Genomic DNA, 11,660 nt, shown 5'->3' with positions numbered 1-11,660 from the left:
GCATCGAGGGTTGTATTGGGGGGTCAGTCCACTCAGCATCGAGGGTTGTATTGGGGGGTCAGTCCACTCAGCATCGAGGGTTGGATTGGGGGGTCAGTCCACTCAGCATCAAGGGTTGTATTGGGGGGTCAGTCCACTCAGCATCAAGGGTTGGATTGGGGGGGTCAGTCCACTCAGCATCAAGGGTTGGATTGGGGGGTCAGTCCACTCAGCATCAAGGGTTGGATTGGGGGGTCAGTCCACTCAGCATCAAGGGTTGGATTGGGGGGTCAGTCCACTCAGCATCAAGGGTTGGATTGGGGGGTCAGTCCACTCAGCATCAAGGGTTGGATTCGGGGGTCAGTCCACTCAGCATCAAGGGTTGGATTCGGGGGTCAGTCCACTCAGCATCAAGGGTTGGGGGAGAACAGATTTGTCAGACAGCATGTGACAAATAAGGGTGTCAAGTACAGTAATTCAGAGTAAATGTACTTTGTACCTTATTACAGTCAGTAGAGAAGTGCTGATTGATGAGGTAAGTAAGGGGTTAAAGCTCATAGATACTCAGATTACAGTCGATGAGAACAGACTAAATGTTAATGATTGACAGATCTGTGGTTTAAAGTGTGTGTGTGTGTGTGTGTGTGTGTGTGTGTGTGTGTGTGTGTGTGTGTGTGTGTGTGTGTGTGTGTGTGTGTGTGTGTGTGTGTGTGTGTGTGTGTGTGTGTGTGTGTGTGTGTGTGTGTGTGTGTGTGTGTGTGTGTGTGTGTGTGTGTGTTCAGTATTTCCTGTAATTGGCTGTAACCTTTGCCTCGGAGACCACATGTATTTTTCCGACGGTGTAATAAAGACATAAAGATTATTTCACTGGCTGAAACCCTGACAGGTTAAATAAATAGCTAAAGATGATGTGTTTGATTGACAGGTGTCATAGAGACTAAAGATGAGTGATTCTGGGGAGAGAGAGGAGGATGGAGCTGACAGACCACAGTCTCCAACATCCAGTTGTGTGTCTGTGAAGAGTCCTCACAGTCCTCGTGACTTCACTAATGAACCTGGACCTCCACACACACAGTATGTGAATCCTGCTATGATAGGCCACAAGTTGCAACACTATAACAACAAAGTGATCTCATGCTAAGTTATATGTTAAAGCACAAGACAGATTGTAATAATGGCGTGTCCTCCCAGTCCAATCCTTTGCTCTAGATCAAGGGTGAAAATAGCCGACAAGTTCACAACAGGTTTAAGACACTAGTGTGTTAATATTCCTACTAACAACAGGTTTAAGACACTAGTGTGTTAATATTCCTACTAACAACAGGTTTAAGACACTAGTGTTTTAATATTCCTACTAACAGGTTTAAGACACTAGTGTGTCTTAACAACAGGTTTAAGACACTAGTGTTAATATTCCTACTAACAACATGTTTAAGACACTAGTGTGTTAATATTCCTACTAACAACATGTTTAAGACACTAGTGTGTTAATATTCCTACTAACAGGTTTAAGACCCTAGTGTGTTAATATTCCTACTAACAACATGTTTAAGACACTAGTGTTAATATTCCTACTAACAACAGGTTTAAGACACTAGTGTGTTAATATTCCTACTAACAACAGGTTTAAGACACTAGTGTGTTAATATTCCTACTAACAACAGGTTTAAGACACTAGTGTGTTAATATTCCTACTAACAACAGGTTTAAGACACTAGTGTGTTAATATTCCTACTAACAACAGGTTTAAGACACTAGTGTTAATATTCCTACTAACAACAGGTTTAAGACACTAGTGTGTTAATATTCCTACTAACAGGTTTAAGACACTAGTGTTAATATTCCTACTAACAACAGGTTTAAGACACTAGTGTGTTAATATTCCTACTAACAACATGTTTAAGACACTAGTGTGTTAATATTCCTACTAACAACAGGTTTAAGACACTAGTGTGTTAATATTCCTACTAACAACAGGTTTAAGACACTAGTGTGTTAATATTCCTACTAACAACATGTTTAAGACACTAGTGTTAATATTCCTACTAACAACAGGTTTAAGACACTAGTGTGTTAATATTCCTACTAACAACAGGTTTAAGACACTAGTGTGTTAATATTCCTACTAACAGGTTTAAGACACTAGTGTGTTAATATTCCTACTAACAACAGGTTTAAGACACTAGTGTGTTAATATTCCTACTAACAACAGGTTTAAGACACTAGTGTGTTAATATTCCTACTAACAGGTTTAAGACACTAGTGTGTTAATATTCCTACTAACAACATGTTTAAGACACTAGTGTGTTAATATTCCTACTAACAACATGTTTAAGACACTAGTGTGTTAATATTCCTACTAACATGTTTAAGACACTAGTGTGTTAATATTCCTACTAACAGGTTTAAGACACTAGTGTTAATATTCCTACTAACAGGTTTAAGACACTATTGTGTTAATATTCCTACTAACAGGTTTAAGACACTAGTGTGTTAATATTCCTACTAACAGGTTTAAGACACTAGTGTGTTAATATTCCTACTAACAACAGGTTTAAGACACTAGTGTGTTAATATTCCTACTAACAACATGTTTAAGACACTAGTGTTAATATTCCTACTAACAACATGTTTAAGACACTAGTGTGTTAATATTCCTACTAACAGGTTTAAGACACTAGTGTGTTAATATTCCTACTAACAGGTTTAAGACACTAGTGTGTTAATATTCCTACTAACAGGTTTAAGACACTAGTGTGTTAATATTCCTACTAACATGTTTAAGACACTAGTGTGTTAATATTCCTACTAACAACATGTTTAAGACACTAGTGTGTTAATATTCCTACTAACAACAGGTTTAAGACACTAGTGTGTTAATATTCCTACTAACAACAGGTTTAAGACACTAGTGTGTTAATATTCCTACTAACATGTTTAAGACAGTGTGTTAATATTCCTACTAACAACATGTTTAAGACACTAGTGTGTTAATATTCCTACTAACAACATGTTTAAGACACTAGTGTGTTAATATTCCTACTAACAACAGGTTTAAGACACTAGTGTGTTAATATTCCTACTAACAGGTTTAAGACACTAGTGTGTTAATATTCCTACTAACAACATGTTTAAGACACTAGTGTGTTAATATTCCTACTAACAACATGTTTAAGACACTAGTGTGTTAATATTCCTACTAACAACATGTTTAAGACACTAGTGTGTTAATATTCCTACTAACAACATGTTTAAGACACTAGTGTGTTAATATTCCTACTAACAACAGGTTTAAGACACTAGTGTGTTAATATTCCTACTAACAACAGGTTTAAGACACTAGTGTGTTAATATTCCTACTAACAACAGGTTTAAGACACTAGTGTTAATATTCCTACTAACAACAGGTTTAAGACACTAGTGTGTTAATATTCCTACTAACAGGTTTAAGACACTAGTGTTAATATTCCTACTAACAACAGGTTTAAGACACTAGTGTGTTAATATTCCTACTAACAACATGTTTAAGACACTAGTGTGTTAATATTCCTACTAACAACAGGTTTAAGACACTAGTGTGTTAATATTCCTACTAACAACAGGTTTAAGACACTAGTGTGTTAATATTCCTACTAACAACATGTTTAAGACACTAGTGTTAATATTCCTACTAACAACAGGTTTAAGACACTAGTGTGTTAATATTCCTACTAACAACAGGTTTAAGACACTAGTGTGTTAATATTCCTACTAACAACAGGTTTAAGACACTAGTGTGTTAATATTCCTACTAACAACAGGTTTAAGACACTAGTGTGTTAATATTCCTACTAACAGGTTTAAGACACTAGTGTGTTAATATTCCTACTAACAGGTTTAAGACACTAGTGTGTTAATATTCCTACTAACAACATGTTTAAGACACTAGTGTGTTAATATTCCTACTAACAACATGTTTAAGACACTAGTGTGTTAATATTCCTACTAACATGTTTAAGACACTAGTGTGTTAATATTCCTACTAACAGGTTTAAGACACTAGTGTTAATATTCCTACTAACAGGTTTAAGACACTAGTGTGTTAATATTCCTACTAACAACAGGTTTAAGACACTAGTGTTAATATTCCTACTAACAACATGTTTAAGACACTAGTGTTAATATTCCTACTAACAACATGTTTAAGACACTAGTGTGTTAATATTCCTACTAACAACAGGTTTAAGACACTAGTGTGTTAATATTCCTACTAACATGTTTAAGACACTAGTGTGTTAATATTCCTACTAACAACAGGTTTAAGACACTAGTGTGTTAATATTCCTACTAACAACATGTTTAAGACACTAATGTGTTAATATTCCTACTAACAGGTTTAAGACACTAGTGTGTTAATATTCCTACTAACAACATGTTTAAGACACTAGTGTGTTAATATTCCTACTAACAACATGTTTAAGACACTAGTGTGTTAATATTCCTACTAACAGGTTTAAGACACTAGTGTGTTAATATTCCTACTAACAGGTTTAAGACACTAGTGTGTTAATATTCCTACTAACAACAGGTTTAAGACACTAGTGTGTTAATATTCCTACTAACAACATGTTTAAGACACTAGTGTGTTAATATTCCTACTAACAGGTTTAAGACACTAGTGTGTTAATATTCCTACTAACAACAGGTTTAAGACACTAGTGTGTTAATATTCCTACTAACAGGTTTAAGACACTAGTGTGTTAATATTCCTACTAACGGGTTTAAGACACTAGTGTGTTAATATTCCTACTAACAACAGGTTTAAGACAGTCGTGTCATGTGCATAGACATACTGTATATAAAGGCTAGATGGCTCAAGTCACCCGGCGGCCATCTTGCTTCGGGGCTACAGTGCATGTGTGTTCTATGGCAGCTCAAACAGAAACAGTCATAACTCGCTCAAATCTTGACGGATTTACAAACGGGTTGGTTTATTACAAACGTTGTCAACGTGGCTATGATTCAGGACGCTTATCTGCTTAATTTTATTTTTTATAAAAATGTCATATAAAAGCATATAAGTATGCGGACGTCTCTGACGTTTATAACAAACCAAACCGTTTGAAAATTGAGTTTTCAAACGGTTATGGTTATGGTTACTTAAAAAGTACATGACACAATAGACACAATGTTATGCTGCCCCGAGGTAAGATGGGCGCCACGTAGCAACATCGCTCTCATTGGCCAGCAGTGCGGGTCTAGCGCCATCTAGCTTTCTTATATATATCTATGGTCGTGTGTTCATTTGTTAATTCCTACTAACAACAACACTACATGTTTAAGACTCACCGCTCACCCAAACACATCTCTCTGCTTTTACTAAAACTACAACATGACGTCACTGAGCTGCGGTGGTAAGAGACTCACCGCTCACCCAAACACACCTCTCTGTTTTTACTAAAACTACAACATGACGTCACTGAGCCGCGGTGGTAAGAGACTCACCGCTCACCCAAACACATCTCTCTGTTTTTACTAAAACTACAACATGACGTCACTGAGCCGCGGTGGTAAGAGACTCACCGCTCACCCAAACACATCTCTCTGTTTTTACTAAAACTACAACATGACGTCACTGAGCCGCGGTGGTAAGAGACTCACCGCTCACCCAAACACATCTCTCTGTTTTTACTAAAACTACAACATGACGTCACTGAGCCGCGGTGGTAAGAGACTCATCGCTCACCCAAACACATCTCTCTGTTTTTACTAAAACTACAACATGACGTCACTGAGCCGCGGTGGTAAGAGACTCATCGCTCACCCAAACACACCTCTCTGTTTTTACTAAAACTACAACATGACGTCACTGAAAAAAAACACATTTTACTAAAGGCTCATACATAGTCTGGATTTTCGGTGGTTAGGTGACCACCGAACTACAACCTGACGTCACGAGCCGCGGTGAAGAGCAAACCACCGCCACCGCCCCAGCCCTTCTCTCTGTTTTTACTCACCACCGCTCAACGTTATTTCAGCTCCGGTGGTCAGCTCACCACCGGAGCGGTGGTCACCTCACCACCGAAAATCCAGACTATGTATGAGCCTTTGTTATCACCTAACTGTTTTTAACGTGTCATCTCTCTGGCCCCTCCCCCTAACAGAAGCCAGGTGTTGCCGGGCAGGGCAGTGGGACAGAAGATCAGCGCTCTCATCAGGAAACGCACCTCAGCTCAGGACAGTAAAGAAGAACCACCACACTCCTTCCCAAGACTCCATGGAGAGACTTCCTTCAGTCGGTGAGTCTACAGTCTCTGTTTCTGTGAAGCTGGATGTGACCAGGTTGTACCGTACTTACAGTGTAGTGTTTTCATACGTGGGGACTGCAGATTGACATGAGCTGTAACATATTGTCTTACAGTGTATGTGGGGACTGCAGATTGACATGAGCTGTAACATATTGTCTTACAGTGTATGTGGGGACTGCAGATTGACATGAGCTGTAACATATTGTCTTACAGTGTATGTGGGGACTGCAGATTGACATGAGCTGTAACATATTGTCTTACAGTGTATGTGGGGACTGCAGATTGACATGAGCTGTAACATATTGTCTTACAGTGTATGTGGGGACTGCAGATTGACATGAGCTGTAACATATTGTCTTACAGTGTATGTGGGGACTGCAGATTGACATGAGCTGTAACATATTGTCTTACAGTGTATGTGGGGACTGCAGATTGACATGAGCTGTAACATATTGTCTTACAGTGTATGTGGGGACTGCAGATTGACATGAGCTTCCAGCTAAACCTGTCATGTTTACATGAGATCACGTTCAGCTGATTGAATTCACCTTCATCTTGTTGGATGCTAAATGTTGCATTTATAAGGAGACTTCGACATGAGCAAATCGGCTATTTTTGTTCTACACGAATATTAGATTCCCATTGACAATGAATGGAGAATTTATGTCATATGTAGACGAGCAAATCGGCCAATTTTGTCCTACAAAAATATTATTAAACTATACAATTGACAATGAATGGATGATGTACGATGATATAAGCTTCACACAGGTGTGATTTAAGGTGCTAAATCCCACCCCAGAAAGAGATTGTCCAATGCCTATCCAAATAGTTTAGCAACTGTTGCTATGCAGGTCAAGCTTTCGCCACCTCATAGCTGTCAGTGTTATTTTGAATGGATGTGTTGTTGAACATTAAACAAAGCTTAACGTCAGGAAAGTTACATGACTGACCCACCCAGGTGACGCAATAGTACTAATGACCGTAGTCTGACCGTGCAACATGAAAACTCCTGTCAGACGTTGATTTCTCTCCCTCTGTCATTTCCTCATATTTCTAGTTAATTTAAATAATGTCATGCACATTTGCCCAGTGCATAGCCTACTGCAGGCCTGGTAGACTAGATTTAGAAGACATGTGTCCAGTGCATAGCCTACTGCAGGCCTGGTAGACTAGATTTAGAAGACATGTGTCCAGTGCATAGCCTACTGCAGGCCTGGTAAACTAGATTTAGAAGACATGTGTCCAGTGCATAGCCTACTGCAGGCCTGGTTGACTAGATTTAGAAGACATGTGTCCAGTACATAGCCTACTGCAGGCCTGGTAGATTTAGAAGACATGTGTCCAGTGCATAGCCTACTGCAGGGCCTGGTTGACTAGATTTAGAAGACATGTGTCCAGTGCAGTATACTGCAGGCCTGTTAGACTAGATTTAGAAGACATGTGTCCAGTGCATAGCCTACTGCAGGCCTGGTAAACTAGATTTAGAAGACGTGTCCAGTGCACAGCCTACTGCAGGCCTGGTAAACTAGATTTAGAAGACATGTGTCCAGTGCATAGCCTACTGCAGACCTGGTAAACTAGATTTAGAAGACATGTGTCCAGTGCATAGCCTACTGCAGGCCTGGTTGACTAGATTTAGAAGACATGTGCCCAGTGCATAGCCTACTGCAGGCCTGGTAAACTACATTTAGAAGACATGTGTCCAGTGCATAGCCAACTGCAGGCCTGGTAGACTAGATTTAGAAGACATGTGTCCAGTTCAGTATACTGCAGGCCTGTTAGACTAGATTTAGAAGACATGTGTCCAGTGCATAGCCTACTGCAGGCCTGGTAAACTAGATTTAGAAGACATGTGTCCAGTGCATAGCCTACTGCAGGCCTGGTTGACTAGATTTAGAAGACATGTGTCCAGTGCATAGCCTACTGCAGACCTGGTTGACTAGATTTAGAAGACATGTGTCCAGTGCATAGCCTACTGCAGGCCTGGTAGACTAGATTTAGAAGACATGTGTCCAGTGCATAGTCTACTGCAGGCCTGGTTGACTAGATTTAGAAGACATGTGTCAAGTGCATAGCCTACTGCAGGCCTGGTAAACTAGATTTAGAAGACATGTGTCCAGTGCATAGCCTACTGCAGGCCTGGTTGACTAGATTTAGAAGACATGTGTCCAGTGCATAGCCTACTGCAGGCCTGGTAATCTAGATTTACAAGACATGTGTCCAGTGCATAGCCTACTGCAGGCCTGGTTGACTAGATTTAGAAGACATGTGTCCAGTGCATAGCCTACTGCAGGCCTGGTAAACTATATTTAGAAGATGTGTCCAGTGCACAGCCTACTGCAGGCCTGTTAGACTAGATTTAGAAGACATGTGTCCAGTGCATAGCCTACTGCAGGCCTGGTTGACTAGATTTAGAAGACATGTGTCCAATGCATAGCCTACTGCAGGCCTGGTTGACTAGATTTAGAAGACATGTGTCCAGTGCATAGCCTACTGCAGGCCTGGTAGACTAGATTTAGAATACATGTGTCCAGTGCATAGTCTACTGCAGGCCTGGTTGACTAGATTTAGAAGACATGTGTCAAGTGCATAGCCTACTGCAGGCCTGGTAAACTAGATTTAGAAGACATGTGTCCAGTGCATAGCCTACTGCAGGCCTGGTTGACTAGATTTAGAAGACATGTGTCCAGTGCATAGCCTACTGCAGGGCCTGGTAATCTAGATTTACAAGACATGTGTCCAGTGCATAGCCTACTGCAGGCCTGGTTGACTAGATTTAGAAGACATGTGTCCAGTGCATAGCCTACTGCAGGCCTGGTAAACTAGATTTAGAAGGGAGGCATACTATGGTCCGACGGAGCATTGGTTCGATATGCGTCCGCACCTCGGACTAGCGCCTGCTCCCGTGCTTGCGGTTATGGTTAGGTTAGGGGTTAGGGGTATCGGATCAATGAATCGTCGGACCAAACACATGTACCCGATTTAGAAGACATGTGTCCAGTGCATAGTCTACTGCAGGCCTGGTTGACTAGATTTAGAAGACATGTGTCCAGTGCATAGCCTACTGCAGGCCTGGTTGACTAGATTTAGAAGACATGTGTCCAGTGCATAGTCTACTGCAGGCCTGGTTGACTAGATTTAGAAGACATGTGTCCAGTGCATAGCCTACTGCAGGCCTGGTTGACTAGATTTAGAAGACATGTGTCCAGTGCATAGGCTACTGCAGGCCTGGTTGACTAGATTTAGAAGACATGTGTCCAGTGCATTGCCTACTGCAGGCCTGGTTGACTAGATTTAGAAGACATGTGTCCAGTGCATAGCCTACTGCAGGCCTGGTTGACTAGATTTAGAAGACATTTTGAAGGTTTCTACGATCCATTACTTCTATGGAGAAATCCCGTCATTTAACATGCATCTCAATGGCTGCTAACATGCCTATTGGACAAGGACGTTGTTGGGGAGGGACCTAGTGAAGGGCTAATTACTATTGTTATCGTATCACTGCTTTGTAATGATTTTCAAATTGATGCAATGTCGAGAGACCAAACCCAAAACATGCAACGTAAAGAATTTGAAGTGACATTTTCATTCACATGATGATTGTATAAACATTAATTATGATTCCAGAAGTGTTGACCACAGAGCAGAGTCTCCAACTCCCAGCCTTCTGTCTGTGAAGAGTGACCGGTCTAAACGCTTTCCTCCACACTTCAGTAATGAACCTGGACCTCCTGACTCACAGTATGTCAATCCTCCTATACAATACACACACAATGGATATTGTGTCTTTAATGAAGTTAACATGTTAACACCAGAGGGAGTTCAACAAACCATGTGCAACCCAGATTCAGCACAAACAATTTAGCTCCTATGCCACAATAATGTAGAACGCCCTACCAACAGCCATTAAGAAATGTGAATCCCTAGACTGCTTAAAAACCGCCCTCAGAGCACTACAGATGGCTGCAATTAGAAACTGCATGGCCCCTGTGAAAAAATCAAAGCCCCCCCCCTACTTTTTCAACACTACACGTTTCCCCCCCATTTTTACTTTAAATGTTCTGATGAATTGAAGTTGGAGGACCCTGATGTAAACAAGTCTTAGTGCTTTTTCTGGTTTATCCTCGTAGTAGTTTTTGTATTGACCTGTACTTTCCTTTGAACTGTACTCATTCTACCAACTGTTAATACAATTTGAACTGTACTCATTCTACCAACTGTTAATACAATTTGAACTGTACTCATTCTACCAACTGTTAATACAATTTGAACTGTACTCATTCTACCCACTGTTAATACAATTTGAACTGTACTCATTCTACCAACTGTTAATACAATTTGAACTGTACTCATTCTACCAACTGTTAATACAATTTGAACTGTACTCATTCTACCAACTGTTAATACAATTTTCAGTCGAGAAAACGAACCCAAAACATGCAACGTAAAGAATTTGAAGTGACATTTCCATTCACATGATGATTGTATAAACATTAATTATGATTCCAGAAGTGTTGACCACAGAGCAGAGTCTCCAACTCCCAGCCTTCTGTCTGTGAAGAGTGACCGGTCTAAACGCTTTCCTCCACACTTCAGTAATGAACCTGGACCTCCTGACTCACAGTATGTCAATCCTCCTATACAATACACACACAATGGATATTGTGTCTTTAATGAAGTTTGATTGATTGATTGATTTATTATACTGTCCACGCAACTCTTGGTACCACAGCACCTCAAAGGCCCTTAAAACTAGGCTCCAGACTTCCCAAAACAAACTGGTCAGGCTACTACTTGGCCTCACTCCCCGAACACACCTCACCCCTGCCCATTGTGACAGGCTGGAATGGCTTAGGGTTGATGACAGAGTACAGCCTCTTGCAATGGGTCTGGTCCACACGATTCGATAGACCACCAAGGGGCGGCGGTGGCTCAGTGGTAGAGTGGCTGGATGGTAACCGCAAGGTTGCCAGTTCAAACCCGGGCTCCCCCAGAGTTGGTGTCGAAGTGTCCTTGAGCAAGACACTGAACCCCTGATTGCTCCTGAGGTTCTGGTTGGTGCCTTGCATGGTTTCCACCGCCATCAGTGTATGAATGTGTGTGTAAATGGGTGAATGTAATGCACAATCTATGTAAAGCGCCTTGGATAAAGGCACTATATAAATGCACCATTTACCAAGATACCCATGTACCTGTCTAAATACTTCACTAAGATACCCATGTACCTGTCTAAATACTTTACTAAGATACCTATGTGCCTGTCTAAATACTTCACTAAGATACCCATGTACCTGTCTAGATACTTCACTAAGATACCCATGTACCTGTCTAAATACTTCACTAAGATACCCATGTACCTGTCTAAATACTTCACTAAGATACCCATGTACC

General features: G+C 40.7%; 1 long non-coding RNA gene across 1 annotated transcript; it reads left to right on the top strand.

Moving 5' to 3' along the window:
- Positions 1 to 1,020: 1,020 nt before the first annotated feature.
- LOC306918303 lies at positions 1,021 to 10,839 on the top strand. The gene is made up of 3 exons (XR_013789320.1): positions 1,021 to 1,053; positions 9,897 to 10,010; positions 10,779 to 10,839. It is a non-coding gene; the product is annotated as an uncharacterized lncRNA (long non-coding RNA).
- Positions 10,840 to 11,660: the final 821 nt, after the last annotated feature.

This window comes from Electrona antarctica, assembly GCF_951216825.1.
Source record: "Electrona antarctica genome assembly, contig: scaffold_58, whole genome shotgun sequence".
Taxonomy (NCBI): Eukaryota; Metazoa; Chordata; class Actinopteri; order Myctophiformes; family Myctophidae; genus Electrona; species Electrona antarctica.
Note: the sequence above shows the minus strand (reverse complement) of the source record. Positions and strands in the feature narration are given on the sequence as shown.